The sequence below is a fragment of the Anguilla rostrata genome, chromosome 16 (genome assembly GCF_018555375.3).
Source record: "Anguilla rostrata isolate EN2019 chromosome 16, ASM1855537v3, whole genome shotgun sequence".
NCBI lineage: Eukaryota > Metazoa > Chordata > Actinopteri > Anguilliformes > Anguillidae > Anguilla > Anguilla rostrata.
In genome coordinates this window covers 31311314-31330094 of record NC_057948.1, presented here as the reverse complement: position 1 = coordinate 31330094, position 18781 = coordinate 31311314, and the positions used below count along the sequence as shown (strand labels likewise).

At 45.3% G+C, this 18781-nt stretch overlaps 1 protein-coding gene across 1 annotated transcript in view; it reads right to left on the bottom strand.

Annotated features, from left to right (window-relative positions):
- Positions 1-1079: 1079 nt before the first annotated feature.
- Positions 1080-18781, bottom strand: part of LOC135241711 (ankyrin repeat domain-containing protein SOWAHC) — a 144124-nt gene continuing 126422 nt past the window's right edge. The window contains exons 10-11 of the mRNA XM_064312315.1: positions 7964-8059; positions 1080-3104 (exon numbers count right to left, since the gene is read on the bottom strand). The gene's annotated coding sequence lies outside the window, so the exon portion shown is untranslated. The remainder of the gene's footprint in view (positions 3105-7963; positions 8060-18781) is intronic.

Genomic DNA, 18781 nt, shown 5'->3' with positions numbered 1-18781 from the left:
TTTGTTCCACTGAACATTCCATTAGCCTTTTCGTCATTTATTCATGTGGATTTAGCATACCTTATTACTCCCCGTAATGAGTTTCACGCCATCGAAACTCCAAATGGTTTCTAACGTTACGCAATCCTTCACAAATTTTGTGGTGGAGAAAGTGAGTATGTTTCTATTTCCCCAAAAAAAGTTTTGTCCCACAAACTGACTGAAAAGAAGCCTTGTATTTATTTTTTGGGGTATTAATTTGCTTTAATTTGGGAAAATCACACATAAGTCTCTTGGCACCCACTTTGAAGTGACAGTATTAAATACTAAAATCTATTAAGCAAGACATCACAGAAGAAGTGTCAGCTTCCCTGGTATTTATATTTGATTAAAAATATTTTTGATAATTTTCTTTTTTTTTTCTTCAGTTTTATTTGAGTACATTTTCGCTGCCTATCAATCATTTTAGTCTTTTTCCTCAAGCACATAATGCATGCGATAAATAATTCAAGTGAAATTAATTTTACAGCACCTTGTTTCCACCACGCATGCCAACATCTGTTGTCAAGTCGCGAGTTTACATTGTCGGTCATTACTTTCCCCTCCGCAACGAGCGAAATGTTTTATTAACGTCCCCGGGGTGCCGCTAGGACCGGGCGGAAACGCCGCTACTTACTGAACCTTCCCTGAACTCCAATAATCAGAGATTGGCCGCGGTTACCGGGCTAGCCGGGCTTCTGTCTCCCCTAACGAAATGCAGCAGGACGTTTATGCGATTGAGGTATTAAACAGCGAGAGTCCATTAGGAAATCACTGCCCGTAATGAAATGGGGTGTGTGTGTGTGCTCGATCTGAAGTGAAGCGGTGTTTTATTGTTCAGACTGCAGGGGGGAAAAAATTCCTGCCCCTATTGTATCACCGGTTTTCTAGAATTGGAGAATTTTGGCTTCATTCGAGTCAATATCATTATACAGAAGAAACTGAGATATGACTGTGGGGATAAATATTTACAAGAACACTGATTGTCATCAGACAAAATTCTTCACACGCATCCGTTTGGTTTCTAGTGTGTTCAAGTATTAGTCAAATGTGTATTTAAATAAGTTTATGCTGTTTATTCTGTTGCAACTGAAGACAGTAGGTGAGCATTATCTAGCATGTGTACCTGCTTCATTTGCGTGCACAAGACAAAAATCAATGAGCAAGTGCGACATGTTTAGTTTACTGGACCAGCAGTAAAGCTCAGATTCACCTGCTCTAATATCCTCTCTCTCTCACTGAAATCAATGAATTTACACTCACTTTAGGGCCCATGCCTACACACATTTCTCTTCAGAAAAGACTGAAATATTTTCATCATAAACTGCAAATACAATATAAATCATTACATTGAAACCTAAAGAATAAACTCATAGTCAATCTTGGAATATGCTGTACTGAAATTCTGCCTAAACATTTATTTGTTCAATACATTAAATTCTCAGAACTTAGCTGAGTTTGTCTAATCTTTGGTATTATACCCACAATAATTACATTTTAAGATATTTTTCTTTGCATCACAGTATTCCCGGACAAAACATCAACCTCAATCTATATGAAGGATAGTGCAATACAGTGTACAAAAAAAATTTTTTCAAGACAATATTTAAGCCCACTCAAGACAAAAAAAAACTTTTTCTAGTACATGAAATTCTACAATGACAAATGCAAAAGTAAATAAAAACAAACAAAGGAAACAACAGCAGTAACATACAGTAATGGCATCCATTGGAAGGTATGAATATCCTGCCCCTTTCTGAAGAGGCATTGCGTGAGAGCGGCAGGGAGGCATTGTGGGATAGGGCGTGGGAGAGGGGGAGGGGGGGCTGGAGGGAGGGAGGGAGGGGCGGCTGACTCCTGAAGCCTGCACCTTGATGACACCTGCTGTAAAACACACTGGAACGCAGTCTAACCCCGGAAACGCGTCTGGAGAATCCGGCGACAGAGTAGGCTCGTCCGTGGCCCCCGGCCCGGCCCCGCCCTGCCTCTCCAGCAGGTGGAATCGGGTGATGGTGCCCGCTCCAGACCGGGGGACGCTGCCAGGAGCAGATGTGCTCAGTCAAATGACTAATTGAAAACCTTAAACAAAAATCAGCGGCTTGGCCATTTCGCCTGCATAATAAGGCGCGAGCTGATAAAGGGAGAGAGCGAGGGGGGGATAAAAAAAAAAAAAAAAGAAAAAGAAGAAAAAAAAAAACACCCCTCTCATCAGTGGCGCCATTAACAATCAGGAGAAAAGATGAAAACAACGCTTGGTTTATTCGGCAAATGAAAGCACATAACTAGATGCCGTCCCTGGAGTCCATTTCCAATTTTAATAATACATCAAGGAGCCATACCCTGAGCAAACACTTTCCGTGCAAAAAGCCAAGCACGGCAAACTGCTTACAGTTAGCGCGCGGAGAGACAACTCCCAGCGCTGTGAATTTAGCAAATTTATAAAGGTACACAACATGATAGCTATTAGCCAAATTAAAAGCGAGCCATTACCAGAGTAGAGAGTCAAATCGTTCGCCGGCTAAAGACTACAAACCGGAACTTTCCATTCCAGGAATACAGGCAGATTCATTTTAAACACCCCCCCCCCCCCCCAACCACCCCCCCCTTTCTCTCCTCATTCTTCTCTTCACAACAAAAAAGCTGTAGCGCGGGCTCGACTCAAATTATGTGCATGAATAATAAAATACCATCTAATTAAAAACTGTAGTTAAATATGCAAAAAACTAATGATAATGAGATTGTGCAATACCTCAGAGTAAAGCGCATTATAAATTACTTAGAAGTGCAAGTTGGCTTGACCCAAACAGAGCATTTTGAAAGCTGCTTTGAATATTGTGTCTGCCGGCGCAGCGGGGGCTAGGTTGAGGGCGGGGGGGTTGGGTTGGGTTGGGGGGGGGGGGGGTGTGGATGCCGGGGTCAGGACGGCGAGCGGGGCCGGCCGCAGTGCGCAGGGGTCCGCTCCCGCGTAGCGGTCGTCAGCTCCGGGTTGAGGTGCCCGTGGCTGCGGGTTCGAGACCGGGCGCTGAGCAGGAGGGACGGCAGGTGGGCGTAGCGCTGGGCGCGCCTGCCTCTGGACCACGTCCCGCCTGCCGAAAAAAACAGAACAGTCAGTCAGGACAGGCGCGGCACGCGCCTCTCCACACCGAACCACCGCCACACACGCGCTAAAGTGCCACGCTAACAAAAAATACAGACAAAAATCAACACGCGGCTCTCCGTCTGAGCGCTCTGCCTTTTGCGCTCCTTTCTGTTCGTTTGTTTCTTATTTGAATCAGGAGATTTCATGTCATCGTGCATTTCGGGTTTCCTTTTTCCCCCCTCTTTGCTCTGATTGAGTTAACTCTCTCTGGTTACTTATCTGATGCAGGCTTTGCATTCAGAAATGCAATAAATAAAAAAAGCCGTCTTCAGAGCAATATTTACCGTGTTTATGAAAAGGAACATAACAAATAAAGAGATGAGGCTTGTCACTTATTCTTTGTCTAGTTTGGATCCACAAAACACACCAGCACCAACGCAATTATATTTGAGGCCTCTTAACAATTTCCAGCTGACAGTAATGCTTAATTTGATTTATTTCATAAAACAAATGAATAAATTCCCCTTGTTCCCATTCTATTTCCACAGTTTTATGTGTGTAAAATTACAGATTCAGGAGCAGCGGTGTTGTAACCGGATTACAGTTGAAGCACCCAGGACTTTGGTAGGGCGTGCAATGCATGATGGGTAGAATCCTTACATATTTACAGGGGACATTGAAATGGACCTTGTAATATTCGCTGGTATATAAATTCACCTGACATATGCAGAATAGAGCCGGTATTTAATATTCAGCGAAAACACGACTGTATTCTGATAAAAAAGGCTGCACTGCACATTGTCAAACACGATCGTGCCATTCTGCTGAAGCAAGGCTGAGAACGCCCTGTATATTTTACTTCCAGTCAGTAGACTCCTGCGCTGTTTATTAAAATTTTAACAAGACTTCAGGCTTGACAGGTTCATCAGCTATTCAAAGCAACAAAACAAATCAACTGTCAGCTAACGGTGCGCGTTTCTCTCCTTGCGTAGATGACCTTCCTGTGATTGTGGTTTGTAAACGGCTTCAGGTGGCTTTCTTCCGAGTTTTTACGATCAAATAAATATCAGCGCGCAGCGCTATTCATCACTTATTATTATCATCATGATTATTTTTACGTTTAAACTATGAGCAAATACTCAATTATGAAGTTGGGCGAATACATCAGAGCATATAAACACAAGTAGGCAACAAATTCAGTTCGCCATTTCGATTCGTAAACACATCCACCACTTTGACACTGCACTGGCTGTGAAACTAGAAGCCACTAGCAACATTGCTATAAATATGATACATTCCAAGTGCTGTGGGAGCTGAAATCACTAAATTACTCTTATATATTAATGTATTTGCTCATTTCTTTCTACTGGCTTCAAAGACTCGATGAAGCGTTAGATTATTGGAGACTTACGCAATCTTGCATTTAAACATCCTATCTCAACCTCACAGACTTCAAGGACATGACCACAGGAAGACGTCATATCAATCAGGACCTGAACCAATAACCCTCTGATGACACACAGCATAGCTACACCTGGGAAAATAACCTAAACACTTCGATCAGCTGCAGGAGCCTGCACAGCTGTTACAGACGATCCACAATTACTTTCTACTTTCATGCAGAAATGCATGCAGACTTTGCACCCAATATTTTCCACACGCATTTCGCGTCACATTGAAAGTCCTTAAGACAATTATGAAAGCAGAGATCCTGATGTATACATTAGATCTTCTCTTTCTATACACAAAGAAAAACAGAAATTAAAGATGTACTTTGATAGTGGCGGGCCTCACGTTTCATGAAGCCTCATTAAAGTCAGAACAGAACCCAGCCGAAAAGGATGCGCCCGCTGTTTCAATGATCGATTGTAATTTGAAAAAAATAAAATAAAATAAAAAACTACAAAGAAGAACGAGAAAGACTCGCTGGCGTTTGGAAGCCTGAAGCCTGACACAGGCACGGGGAAAACAAAAGCCTCCTTTGGAGCCGTCTGATGTGCCACTGCGCGCGCGCGTGTGAGGCCATTTTACCCAGCGCTGTTAGTACGCCTCATCAAGGGAATGCAGTTTAAATAAAACAGTGCCTTAGCTTTTAGGCAAATAAAGTAGGTTCACGCAAAGGCAATATTAATTTAGCTTTCCCGTTTGAGTGAAATGTTTTTGTTTTGGAGAAAATTGCCCAGAGCAATAATGAATTTCCTCCGCTGCGCTTTGTGGCATCGTAAATTCAGGAGAGGGATAAATCACTAATCCCACGATTTCGACTGTGTATATATTCTAATGGCAAAATGATGAATATTAAAAGCGCAACATTTAAAAGGCAGTCCTTTTTCTAGCTTTTGCCATAAAAGGAGTGGAGTGTTTTATAATAGCTGATGGCAAGGGTAGAACGGAGGGGGGGGGGATATTTATTCCTATTTATTTTTCCCGGGCATAACTGTGCAGATGAAATATCACAACAATATGCATGTAGCCCTACCCCTTCGCTAAGTTGTACATTAACCACCCTAATGCTATGCATTTTCAGTGGATCAGGACAGCGTCAGTGCTCCCTGCACCAGGCTCCCATCCATTGCACTGCGGCCTCTGCGTTCTTATTAGTGTGAAATGTTTACACTGTAGGTTAAGTACCGCTTCCATCTTGCAGACAGTGAATGAACGACAGCCTCACAAGGCTACGATTAAACTACGCGAACGCTATCAAGCCGTAGAATCCGAGAGACTGGGATATACTGTAAGTCCGTCTCGTGCTGCTTAAACTGTGTTACGTTTTCGTCGTGACGTTTTAGTGACTGTTTGCTACGAATCAACCTGGGTGAAGCCATGCAGTAATGAGACTGTGCTTCGTTTTTTAAATGACTGTTTTAATTCAGGTTGTGTGTGCTATCCTTACACGTTCACAGGCACTGGGTAGCAAATTGAGAGTCATAGCCAGGTTATAGCACAATTCTTCACAATTTATCAGCCCTTGCCTATAATATTAATCACAATGTGAAGTTAAAAAAAAAAACACAATATGAAGTAAAAATTATAGTCATTACAGGTAATGTTTCAATTATTGCTCCGGTTTGGAGTATAGTTACATGTTGGCCCAAAGCAATGGAGCCTTTTTAAAGTAAGTGGCTTAAAATGCAAAAGCTTCGAATTCTTTCATTGCATAATTTTTTAAGGCCCAGTTCAAGTCCTGCTTGCGTCTGTCATTTCTTGCTAATATTAGAGAGGTTTTCTTGTGATAAGTTGTGGTACGGTCTAGGTGCTGTGAGGTCATGCATCCTTTTGGCATAGTGCTTTAATAATTGCTAATCTGAGCAATGATAGACTCGAAAAGGACTTGAACAGGGCCTTAAAAAATTATGCAATGAAATAATTCAAAGAGTCGGCATTTTTTAAGCCACTCACATAAAAAATTGCTCCATTGCTCTGGGCAAACATGTATCTGGACTCCAAACAGGAGTAAAAATTAAAACATTGCATGTAATGACTATAATTTTTTCCTTCATTTTATGCTGTTATTAATATTATGACCAAAGGGCTGGGAAATGGTGAAACAATCGAGCAGAAATAAAATGCTGGGGGACTGCAGACCCCAGCCCTCAACCGCAACTCCTTTCACTGCACACGCCCCGCGTTAGCGTTAGCGTGCAGGAGCCTCGCGGCTAGGGCTACATAAATCACTCCAGGAAACGTTTTAATGCCGGGCTAATTTCGAATTACACAAACCGCGTCTGCTAGAAAAATGATATTTCTTTGTCGGGTTTTCGTGTTCCAGAAATAGCGGGGCTTTAGGCTTCATTTGGTGTGGCTAAATTAGCATGACGGAGGGGGAAGAGTACAAACTGTTTTGACTAAGTGAGAGTGATCCTTTAAAGGTTTTAATGGAACCAATTAATAGGAGGCTCTCCCCTCGTCTGTCCTTGTGTCACTCGATTGTTCCCATTATAAATGACTCCTTTCCCCCTGACAGGCAGCGTTAGCCTTGGCTGGCCCGCTCCCGTCTCTCTTGTAGCGACGAGAAGGTCAATCGACTGATCCTCCCAGCTCCTGAACCTTTTCCATAGTCCTTAATTAGGGCAAAAGGGATGTAAAAGGTATAGCCGGCTCCCTGTGACTGGCACGCCCTGCAGCCGAAATGAGGTGCTTACACGCGCCGTAATTACACAGACGGGAGCGCCTGCCCCCCTCCCCCCCCCACCCCGCCCCCCCACCCCCCACCCCGTCTCAGAGCAGTTCACACGAGGGTCCGGCACACTGAAACCTGCCTCCGATTAAGCTGTTACCGCAGACAATCTGACCGGGGTTCGCCGAGAGATATCGAAAGCCCTGTTTTGGAAAAGGGCGTAAACAAATAACTTGTAAAACGCCGAAGTGTCAAACGTGCTGGATGTATGCGTCTACACGGACGTGCCCCTGTTCCTCCGTTGGACCGACATGTCGCACATTAACAGTAATATAGCCCATATTGGATTTCTCATTAGGACATTAGTCGTGTTTTGAATCAAAGGAGATGCCCTATTCACAGTATTCCTGATTGCCTTTGAAGCCAAGCTTTTTCTCTCACCCCCCAACCCCCCCACCCCACCCCCCTACTCCTCTCGCTAGGATTATATTCTTACCATATGGCCCCTCTGAGGTATCTGCCATAGTTTCTCCATTATTACAGCAAAGACCTGTGACCCTCCTGAACAAACAGAGCTCTACCTGCTAGGGCTGGGAGTGATTCATAACTCACGCAGAAAGAAAAAAAAACGATGAGTCATAAAAATGGGGTTTGTGTGCGGGGCATTGCCCTAAAGAGGCCCCCTGCGAAGGCCGGGAGGGGAGGGGGGGACGGGGGGGGGACGAGGGCACAGGCGGTACCACACGTACGTGACTGCGAGCCGGGGCAGCCGAACACGTCCACGCTGCCGCTCCAGTAGTGCATCGGCGTCTTCCCATGGTAGTCTCTGACGTTTGCTTTGGCATCTGTTAAAGCAACGACAACAACAAAAAAAAGAAGAAGAAAAAAAGGACCATTAGAGGCCTGACATTTGTTCGTGCTGGAAATTCTCGACTGTTTCGCTACCAGCCTTAGCTGTTCTCGGTACTAATTAGCAATCAGGATGTTGGGAGCGTTCCACGACTCTCTTCGCTCGGAGATGTGTAGCCGGGAGTTTAAAGGCGCTTTGATTCGCCGTCTTTGTGAAGTCATTTCAAAAAGTAGACTGAAATGAGTACATTATTCATTCAGCGTGCTGTAAGGCTGAAGTGGCAATAACTCTATAGTCTATATTACTGAGTAGATGTGAAAGAAAGAATACAGCAAAAGGGACATTATTGGGGGAAATTATTGACAATTTTTGTGTTATTGTGTATGTGTGTAGGTCCGCTACAATGCCACCCTGTAATTAGAATTTGATGACCACCTCTCAAATTGTTATTTGCATTGTCTTTGTAATTTTTTTGTTTGTTAATCCCTGGTTCAGAATTTTCCCAAGACCAGTGGAACAGAGCAAGGACAACTTTAGTCAGAAAAAATGATGAATGGAAACAACATATTATTGACTGCGACCACATAAATACTCTCAATGTATGAGGGTATCATAAATGATAAACAGATATCAGATAGCAAATGTCTGTCCAGGTCAGCCTCCACTTCTCCACCCTGGTGACAATTCTTGTTTGAAACAACATATAAAAAATAAAATCCAAACAGCAGGTGTCACCTAGGGACAGCTCCCGAGTAACATATTTTGTTTTGCTTGACCCCAGCGACTGCTGGGAAAGCATCTCGTTTAAACTGGTTTCCAGGAACGATGTCATCATCTCCATTTAGGAAGCGTAGGGCTCACGGTGTCTGTGTTTTACTGGGTATCAGAGAAGGTGAAACATTTACAGGACATGGACGTCAGTTAGAAAACACAGGAAGTGCACGAGGTCACAGGCGTAAGAAATAAATTTAAGAAGCAGCATTTTAAACATGGCCAGGATGACGTGATAATCAAAAGGGCTCCAAGAAATTAAAACAATTCATACCCATAGGGCCATGGCACATTTTGTGACTTTAATGTGCAATAAAAAAATTAATTCCCTTCAAAAAAAAAAAAAAAAAAAATGTAGGGACTCAAATTGTTTAAATGACCACTTTAATTCAGGATATGCATGATAAGGTTTATAGCAGAGATACATTTCCTTTCTGCACTTAAAAGAGGATTTTAAAAGTGCTTGTAGATGGGCGATAGCCAGTGAAAAGCTAAACAGTCAGAAAGAACGGCATGCTCATTATGGTTTCTTTTCACTTTTTACGGTACGACAGCTGTTTCTCAATTTACTGACACTATTCGTTAGGGCAGTGAGATTATTCCACGGTATGTTGCTATGAATAACACACTTGCTCTGTCATTACGTGGGTCATTAAAGACATAAACGAGCTTTTTTATGCGCCGCTTTCTTACAGCTGTCATCAGGCTGAAGTGTAATGACATCTTTCAGAGTGACCTGGAGCTGTTCCAGCACACAGGTACATTAAGTAACTATTTACTTTCACACTGCACCATCCTGTTCATTTAATTGCTCACTGTAACATCACTGTTGCATTTGCTTTGGTATGATATTTTGGTTCCAAACACTTACAGGGAATACTATTATTAAATAATATATAATTCAAATAAAGGTCGACAGAATTCAGGCAAGTAGTTTGTATACTAAGAATGAAATTATTTTTTAACTCTATAGACAAAAAGAAGAAATGCCATGAGCTTTTTCTATCCCTGTGTGTCCGTTTTCTGTGTGTTTGTGTGTGTGTGAGTGTGCATGTGAATGTGTGTGTGTGTGTGTGTGTGTGTGTGTGTGTGTAAGTGTACGTGTGTGCATGTGTGCATGTGTGTGTGTGCGTGCATGTGTGCATGAGTGTGTGTGTGTGTATGCATGTGAGTGTGTGCATGTGTGTGTGTGCGTGTGCGCATGTATGTGCGTGTGTGGGAGTGAGTGAGTGTGTGCATGTGTGTGTGTGCGTGTGTGTGTGAGTGTGAGTGTGTGCATGTATGTGAGCATGTGTATGTGCGTGTGGGTGTGTGCATGTATGTGTATGAGTGTGTGTGTGTGTGTATGTGCATATGTGAGTGAGTGAGTGTGTGTGTGTGTGTGTGTGTGTGCACGCGTGTATGTGCGTGTGTGGGAGTGAGTGAGCGTGTGCATGTGTGTGCGTGTGTGTGGGTGTGTGTGTGCGTGTGTGCGTATACAGTAGGCTCCAGGAGGATATGACCTGTACACATGGGGACAGGGTGGTGTTGGGGCAGAAGCCTGCCCCTCTCATTAGTAGGGCTGATGTGGGGTCAGCTTGACCGGAGCGCTAACTGGCTTCCTAAAGAAAACAGACAGGGGTAGCGGCGGCTGAAGAATTACGATGGGTTCTCGGGTACGGAAATGTCCCAGGGTTCCTGCCGTGTTATGATTTCGCTCGGCGGCAACGGGAAGCAAACTGTCAGGGCCCGGCCCCAGAGGCCGCTAAATCGCTACTATCGCGTCGCGCAAAACAATATCCTCGCACAAGCCCACGGTCAAAAAACAACACAGGAAGGCATTCGCGTTGAGCTCTGCTACTCTTCTCCCCTCCCTCCCGCTCCCCCCAGGGACTGCTCCTAATCCAAACTATGGGAGAGCAAACTAATATGGTACCAATTTCCCCGCCATTTTTAATGGCTCTGCCCATCAACATGAAAGGGAGAAAGAGCAGCCGTTTAAACAACAAATTAGGCAATTAGAGGCCTAAATACAAATGATAATCTCTCTGGCTAATGAGCAAACAAACAATGAAACAGGTTTCACCTGCTTCTGAGGACGTCTTTGCCTGATGCCAGAACCTGGCATGGGCAACAAGCAAGGTACAGCAACGTCCTATGATGTAGCTCCAATCATTCTGATGGAATAGCTACAGAGACCCCCCACCACCCCCCTTATTGCATAACAAGGCTTAGGCCCGGCACCATTCTCAAAATTTAAATATGTGCCTAACACAAAATGCCAGAGAAGAAGAGAGATCGTGGCGTGGTGAGCTGGAGACTGGGTCAAAAAAATAAAACAAGAAATTGAAATAATAACTCTGTTTTAATATATGGGCCATCCTTAATTTTCTGTGCATAGGATTTTGTCTTTCTTAAATTATAAAATGATAATACTGATGGCACCACAAATCTCTGCAATTAATTACCTTGTTATCTTTGATCAGTGCACATTTCTTTAATTTATTTGACCCTATGACATGACATGATTCACATTTTTGCTTATATATGTCTTACATATACAAAGCTGAAATGCACACTGAACAAAGTAAGCAAAGTTCTTTTTGAGCAAATTAATACCTATCGAATCAAATAAATCTCCAATCGGAATGCGCTACTTGGATAACTCAATTTCGTCTGAGATGCGTCCAGTTTTAGCCCACACTGCGTTCTCTGCTGCTGCATTCTGGGCTGGGGAATCAGGAGAACTCTCAGACAAGCTACATCAGCCAGGCCTGCCATCTTGATCCTGCACGGGGACAGGTGGCAGGGCAGCTAGGGCCAACTGCACAGTGCATTTACACAGCAGTGTGAAAGCTCTTTGACGTGCAGTCAAACGAATGCATATGAAAATATGGTAATATGCAACATGTATGCCTACACATGAACAGCTACACACACACACACACACACACGCACACACGCACGTGCTCACACACACACTACCGGGTTAGGAGAAGCTGAGCTAGCTAACGGCGCTAATGGCTTTGTGTGGGGCGTTAAGAGGCGGGAGGCAGACAGGCAGGTTACAGAGCAAGGCGTGGGTTGGGGGAGGGGGCGTGGGGGGGGGGGGGGCAAGTGCGTGGAAAAGAGAGGTCAAGGACAAATAAATGGCGAGGCCCTCTATTTGAAATAACAAACACGCAACCCCCTCGCCAGAGGGGAATCATTAAAAATAATCTACACAGGCTTTTCTGTCGGGTAGAGCCTCTCCTCGATAGCACGCTTCCGTCAGTGATTATCACCGTGGCCATGTTCCAGCCATATGGAGCGACACTAGGCCCGGAGCCGGGCGAATACCTGGGTGGTTAATTAAGAGCTGTTGCTGGGCCACGAGAAGCAGGTCTGAAATCCCTCTCCACCCCCCCCACCCCCCCACCCCCCCCCAATGAGAGGCTTCTTTTTTTTTTTCCACAGGAGAAGTCACCAGGGAGAGACAGAAGCGGCGGGTAATTATCTGAGATAACACACTGTGGAAGAGAGGGGGAGAAAAAAAAAAATGTGCATTTGAAAAGAGGGCAGCCAGGGAGAGGGAGAGAGAGGCAGAGAGAGAGAGAGTATGAGAGAGAGAGTGAGAGAGAGAGAGAGAAAAGGGGAGGGAGAGAGGGAGGGAAAAACTGTAGCAAAAAGGTCAGTGTCTCCTATTTTTTCCACACAGTGTCGACAGTCTGTAATGCCTTTTTAAAATGAATGACAGCCGATCCCGGTTTTTATAAATATCTCATTCCGTATTCAAACTTGGCCGTTGTTAGCGCCGGGCCTGCCAATCCAATCTGAATAAGCTATTCTTAGTTGTCAGAGTGAGCTCCACACACTTTGATTGCCATTTTTGTTTCGCCGGTGCAAAACAGCTGTAAGTTCCCCATTAACCCCGCGCTGGCCGGGCTGCGGCTCGCGAAATAACGACGCGGCCCGGGGAATGCAAAGCGCCGCTCCGTGTCCAAAATAGAAAAACACGCGCGCGTCGACGCCGTCTCCCTCTAATTAAAGAGCCCGGGAGGAGGATTTGCTCGCGTCTGTGAGACGGAGCTCGGTAATAAGCACTTGGCCCGGAAAGACTCTCCACGACTCGCACTCAGACCACTTCCTGCCATTTTGAGCTCAAAGGATGTGAGGCGTAAACGATGTGCTTGGGGGCTCTGCTGGCGAAACCTACGGAGTGTACAGAAGCATACGCGAAAGCAATCGGAAGAACAGTCGAGCAAACAGCTTGGATTATAATTAACAAAACAATATAGATCGATATCTATATTAAAGAAATTACAACTTGAACAAAGTCGTAATTTTACATCACTGCAAATCAGCTGGAATGTTCTTGAACAATAAGTGCTCAGCTGAACAGCACAGAAGCATAATTCATCCAAGGATAAATGTACCATCTTTACAAGCATTAATAGAACGTATTTTGGCTGCAAATATATAACAGGTGTTTAGCCAGAAAATTAAAACAGACTTCCTAGATAAAGTGGCATAAGGAGGACCTATATTCTCCCAAAACAATAATAATGGGGATCAGAAAATATTTTTAGAGCAACCAAAACCCTAAATCCTTTTATTACTCTTGTACTGGTTATGGCCATTGTATTTCAATGTGATTGCATGTAGTTTGTTTAAAGAGCATCTACGGTTGTCCACGGTATGTGAGCAAATTAAAACGTTCTAATTTAAAAAGCATAACTATATAGTTATTATTTAACATGTATCTAACTGCAAGTAGAAAAATGTAGCATTTTACAGAAAAGGGCAATACACATTTGAAAATAAATTATGGGGAAAGTCATTAGATTCAGTCTCAAAGCAAATTTTATATATAAATACAGTTATGTGAGTGATGCATTTCTAAATGAAGCACCTTGGTATAACTGGCCTATTACTGTGCTAGTGTATCTTCAGTTTACAAAACCTTGATTATATAATGAGGCTCATTAAGCAAAATTAAACTTTAAACTATGAGGCTTTTCTTTTGTATAAATAACGGTAACCTAAGTTTTACCATCTCTATATTGACCTGGATTTTTTTTTTTCCGGGCTGTATACTAACAAAATTGTCCTTTGTTGATGTTTTCTGAAATCAGCCAAATCCACCCCACTTCCGCATAAACAACCATTTTAAGTGTTTTCTTCTTCCCTTGTGCGGTTTTTGTTTGCAAACACTGGCTCACTGCGTAATGGATTACCTTTAAACAATAAGTAGGTTCCCAAGAAAACCAAATTATGGGCCCGGCCAGCTGGAGAAAACAAAGCTAGTTTTGCATCAGAATCTCCTGATGCGCATCTGGGCCGTTGTTTATAGGCACAGAAAGTAACAGCCAATGGGCCTCCTTTACAAAACATGCGCACTATCACACTGTGTGTAAGATCGTTTCCAAGAAGGGCATTTCGGCATTCATCTTTTTTTCTTTCTTATCTGTATTAGTAGTTTCCATAGGCTAATCACACGAACAGGACTGCACGTAAAACTACGTGTACAGTCAGCATTCATCCTCTCTTGCATCTGGGACATGCACAAAAACAAGAAATCCAACGTGGGAATATAGTCCCATATAGTCCCATTCGAAATGACAGCACTTCAGGGTGTATGGAACTATACAACTATACCAGGATCTATAAAAGAAATTGACAGTTTTTTTGGTTGTTTTTTTTTTTTACTCTCAGATACGGTTTAAAAATTTTTAAAAAAAGCTTTGATGTAAAACCAGCGCTCCACTATTTAACAGCATGCCATATTTCACCACAGAAAGTTTCCTGTTTTAAAGTCCTGAGATGCCCTCCCCCCCCCCTCCCCCTCATCCACATTATGGGCTGTAATAAAGCCCTGCTGAATATGTTGATTGCTTTCTTTCGCGGCACACGCATGGCCTCCCCAATCGTAGATTATTACCGACAGCTTATTTCTCCGACGGCCTCGTTATTGCTGGACAACACAGGCCCGAGACGCGCACTTTATCCTCCGCTGCACTCACGACTGTGATGGCGGATAAAAATTCAATAGGTGGGATGCGATGCCGAAGTCTGCATGTGCCCATAGGGTTATGCTGAATTTAAGGCAACTGCTACTTCCCTCAGTGTTGGTGCCGGTCGCTGTTGCTGCTGATATTCCAACCAACTTCAGTAAGCTGCATGAAATATTATGATATACTGCTGTTGCTTAAAATATTAGGATATAATGTACATCAGGTGATATTACAGGCAGCACATCATTTTAAAATAAATACATAAATAAACAAACATGGAAGCCCTCTTGTCTCCTGGACACAACAACTATTTTGAGATGAGAACAGATGTATTTTCTAACAGAACCTAATGCATATTAATAATTGCCAGACAGTATTTTTCACTTTCCAAAAGGGTTGGTAGCGATTGCATCAGCTGGTCTTGCTTTACGGAATTTCCGTAGAGGTCATGCAGACGAGTACTTAACGATCATGAGCTCAAATAAAGAGCCACAGAAAGAAAATGTTGTGACGTGAGTGTCGTTTTTCCCCAGTAAACAGGGATCACTGCTCTTAGGATCACTAAGTCATGGCAGGCCACCACTGGCCAGGTGCCATTTTAGGGAACATCACTGTGTGGCCCCAAAATCAGACGACCATTGACCTCTGTCCTTGCGCGGTAACGTCGATGCCCCTCGCATCCACGGACAATATGGCGGGGCAAACCCCTGGCCCCTATTGCGCCCCCCCCCCCCCCTCCGCCCCCCGCCCCCCAGTTCCGCGTTATCAGACGACGGGCAGCAGGTTGAGCTGTCAGATCAGAGGAGGCTTCAGCGGAATAAAGGTGGGCAGACGTGCGATAATGAGACGGAGGCATACAGATGCTAATGCTCCTGTTCGGCTGCGTCAGGGCGGGCCCAGCTGCACGGGCTGTCAGATCAGCCTGTTTAAGATCAGCCTCATTGGCTGTCCGTCCGTCAGTCAGTCAGTCAGTCGAGCCCCCCCTCACCGGGACGGGGCTCCTGGGTGATCAGCCGCTCGTCCACATCACCGAAATGTCACAGGAAGTTGGGGGCGGGCGCCTGGGCCGGGCGTCGGCGTCCCCGCGTCCTCCGGGGTGTCTTGTTAACGATCCACCTGCAGGGCTCCTGGGCTTTTCCCCCGCATTTTGTTTTCTTATTAAAATTCAGCAGAAGCCTTTGTCAACATCTATGTCAGCAACTGTAAGGACTAAGCATTGTTATCAGGAGCATAATTACATCCCTTTTTCCTGGGAATCAGCCACCTGTGTTGACCAAGCGGTCAGGGACTCATTCTCCCCCCCAAACCCCCCACCCCACCCCCCACCCCCCCTTCCCCCGCCATGTTTTGCTATTTTGCAATTTGAAAAGCATTGTTTCCTCCACCTTCCCCTGTCCCGCGGTGTCCACCGAGCCTGGATCTGCCCGTCTTAATCACAAACGAGGTCCCATTCTGCAGTGTGCTGTCACACCAGCACGGCATTGTGGGGGAAAGAGGATGATTTAATTAAGGCTTAATCCCGGCATTGTATAATTACAAAATTACAGGAAAAAATTATTTTTTTCTTCTTGAATTTCCTTCGTGATTGTGGGGGATTTTTTGATTGGCCGCTTGATTGGAGCGACGGCTATGTGGAGCAAGTGACAAACAAGCCGGTTTCCAATTATTACATCAGCATTCCCGCAAAATATGACAACGGAAAAGTTTTTAAACTGCAGGACGATAATGACCCCCTTGTTGCTTTGCGTACCGTGACACGGAACAATCCTTTTGCCAAGAGTGAGACCACAAGTCTATTGTGCAAGTGACACAGAGAGTGGGTTGTGAGTGAACAGAGCAATTAAACAGCACTTTGAGACGGGGGGGGGGGGGGGGTGGAAGTAATGTTTATAAAACCCAATTCTCTCTCTCTCTCTCTCTCTCGCTCGCTATAATAATTATGTGCAGTGCCTATAATTGGCTGCGCTCAAAAACTGTGGCAGTGTTCCTGGGCGAAGACAACTCAATGTGCCCGAGAAGAGTCTGAACTGTCAGACCTCTCCCGCCGAAACCCTCTGACACGACGCACTACAGAGAGCCGCGCAATTACTACAGCGTCTGTACCAGCGCGCGAGCCTCAGCCCACTGACAGCACGAGCTGAACTATGCAGATCTCTCTCTCTCTCTGTCTCCCTCCCTCTCTCTCTGTCTCCCTCCCTCTCTCTCTCTCTCCCTCCCTCTCTCTCTCTCTCTCTCCCTTTCTCTCTCCCTCTCTCCCTTTCTCTCTCTCCCTCTCTCTCCCTCTCTCTCTCTCCCTCTCTCTCCTCTCTCTCTCCTCCTCTCCTCTCTCTCCCTCCCTCTCTCTCTCTCTCCCTCTCTCTCTCTCTCTCTCTCTCTCTCTCTCTCTCCTCTCTCTCTCCTCCCTCTCTCTCTCTCTTCTCTCCCTCTCTCTCTCTCTCTCTCTCTCTCTCTCTCTCTCTCCCCCCTCTCTCTCCCTCAGCGCGGATTCGACCGTTTCTGCAGACGGAGTGTAATTACCGTCGGGTTATTGTGACAAAGCTTTGCATCCTTCACAATATCAGTGTCAGGGGTGGGGTGGGGGGGGGGGGGGGACTGTTTCAGTAATACGCATTGAAATACACACAGGCTGAACAGCGGGACCAGGCTCTCCTAAACGGTGTGTGTGATGGGTCCCGACCCAGTTCAGGGCTGGAACACAACTCCTCGTGGTCTTGTTACGCCAGCAGATGCTCTTATAAGCCCATAAATGTCTCGTTTTCGCGACAGGGGTAATCGCAGGGCGTTTTCATAATCTGCGTCCATTATCTCAAACTCAGGAGGTGCCCCGAACGCGGCCCCGGCTTTTATAATGCAGATCCGCTGATGAGGAGAGGAGGGGGCGGCTGGCCTGGAACGAGGCAGAATTACACGGGACGGTGCACGCGCGGGTCGGCTGTTTTATGCGTGGGGAAGGGGACGGCGGCGGTTCGGGTTTTTTTGGCCGGAGACTCGACAGATGCTAAACAGGGCTACTCACCGCCACCTCCCCCAGGGGAACCTCCGGAATGTGAGTGCCCCCCCCCCTTACCCCCCCGGTCACTCTGTAAACAGGCTTAATGCGGTAAACAGTAAACAGTGTTCAGAGGGCTGCTGGCCAGGCTTGGCACGGCTCACTGGTCAGGTGTGAGGGAGAGGGGGGTGTGAGGAGGGCGGGGGAGGGGCGGAGCCGCTCAGGTGTGAACCCGCAGCACCCCCTCACATCGCCCGTCACGTTTGATGGAGTGTTCCTGCGCACAACTCATTTCCTCTTCCTGTGGCGGCGGCGGCGGCGGCGGCGGCAGCAGCTTCCTATTAGCAGCCCCCCAAAAAAATGTAATATGCAGATAGCGGCGAAATAATTAGCAATGCTGAGCAGTTTCACAATTAACAGCTTTTTAATTGTCGCATGCCCTCTTTTAAATTAGCAAGAGCAATATCTGTTTTAGAGCAAAAGTTTAATTACGGCGAGCACAAGCACGAGACATTTGCATTTTTGGGAATTACCATTTTAGATTAAATTTTTTTTTTTTTTTTTTTTGGTGCCATCTCCAAAGGATTGAAGGCGCTCCTCTGCTCCCCACTCTGCATAGCAAAGCCGACATATTTCTCTGGAGTGTTTCCCATTCCCCGCGCTCACATGCAAATGAAACGCAGAGCCCGCCCGTCTCGCAACAACGCGCCTTCAAATGAGGCCTCAGCTCCGGACGCAAGCAAAAGAAATAAAAGTATGCGTTTTGTGGACAAACGAAGCTCTCCTAACGAGCGCTAAGGTGGACTCTCGCCCTCCTATCTGCTCTGAACGGGGCCGTCAATCTCCTCCCTCCTTCTCCCAGGTTCAAAAACACCTGAATAAAACATGCCGAGTCCAAGCACCTGCCAACAGGATTACATACACCTGGAAAAATCAGCCGTGTTAAAAGAACACAGCAGTCAAATCAAGGTATAAATGAGCCTTT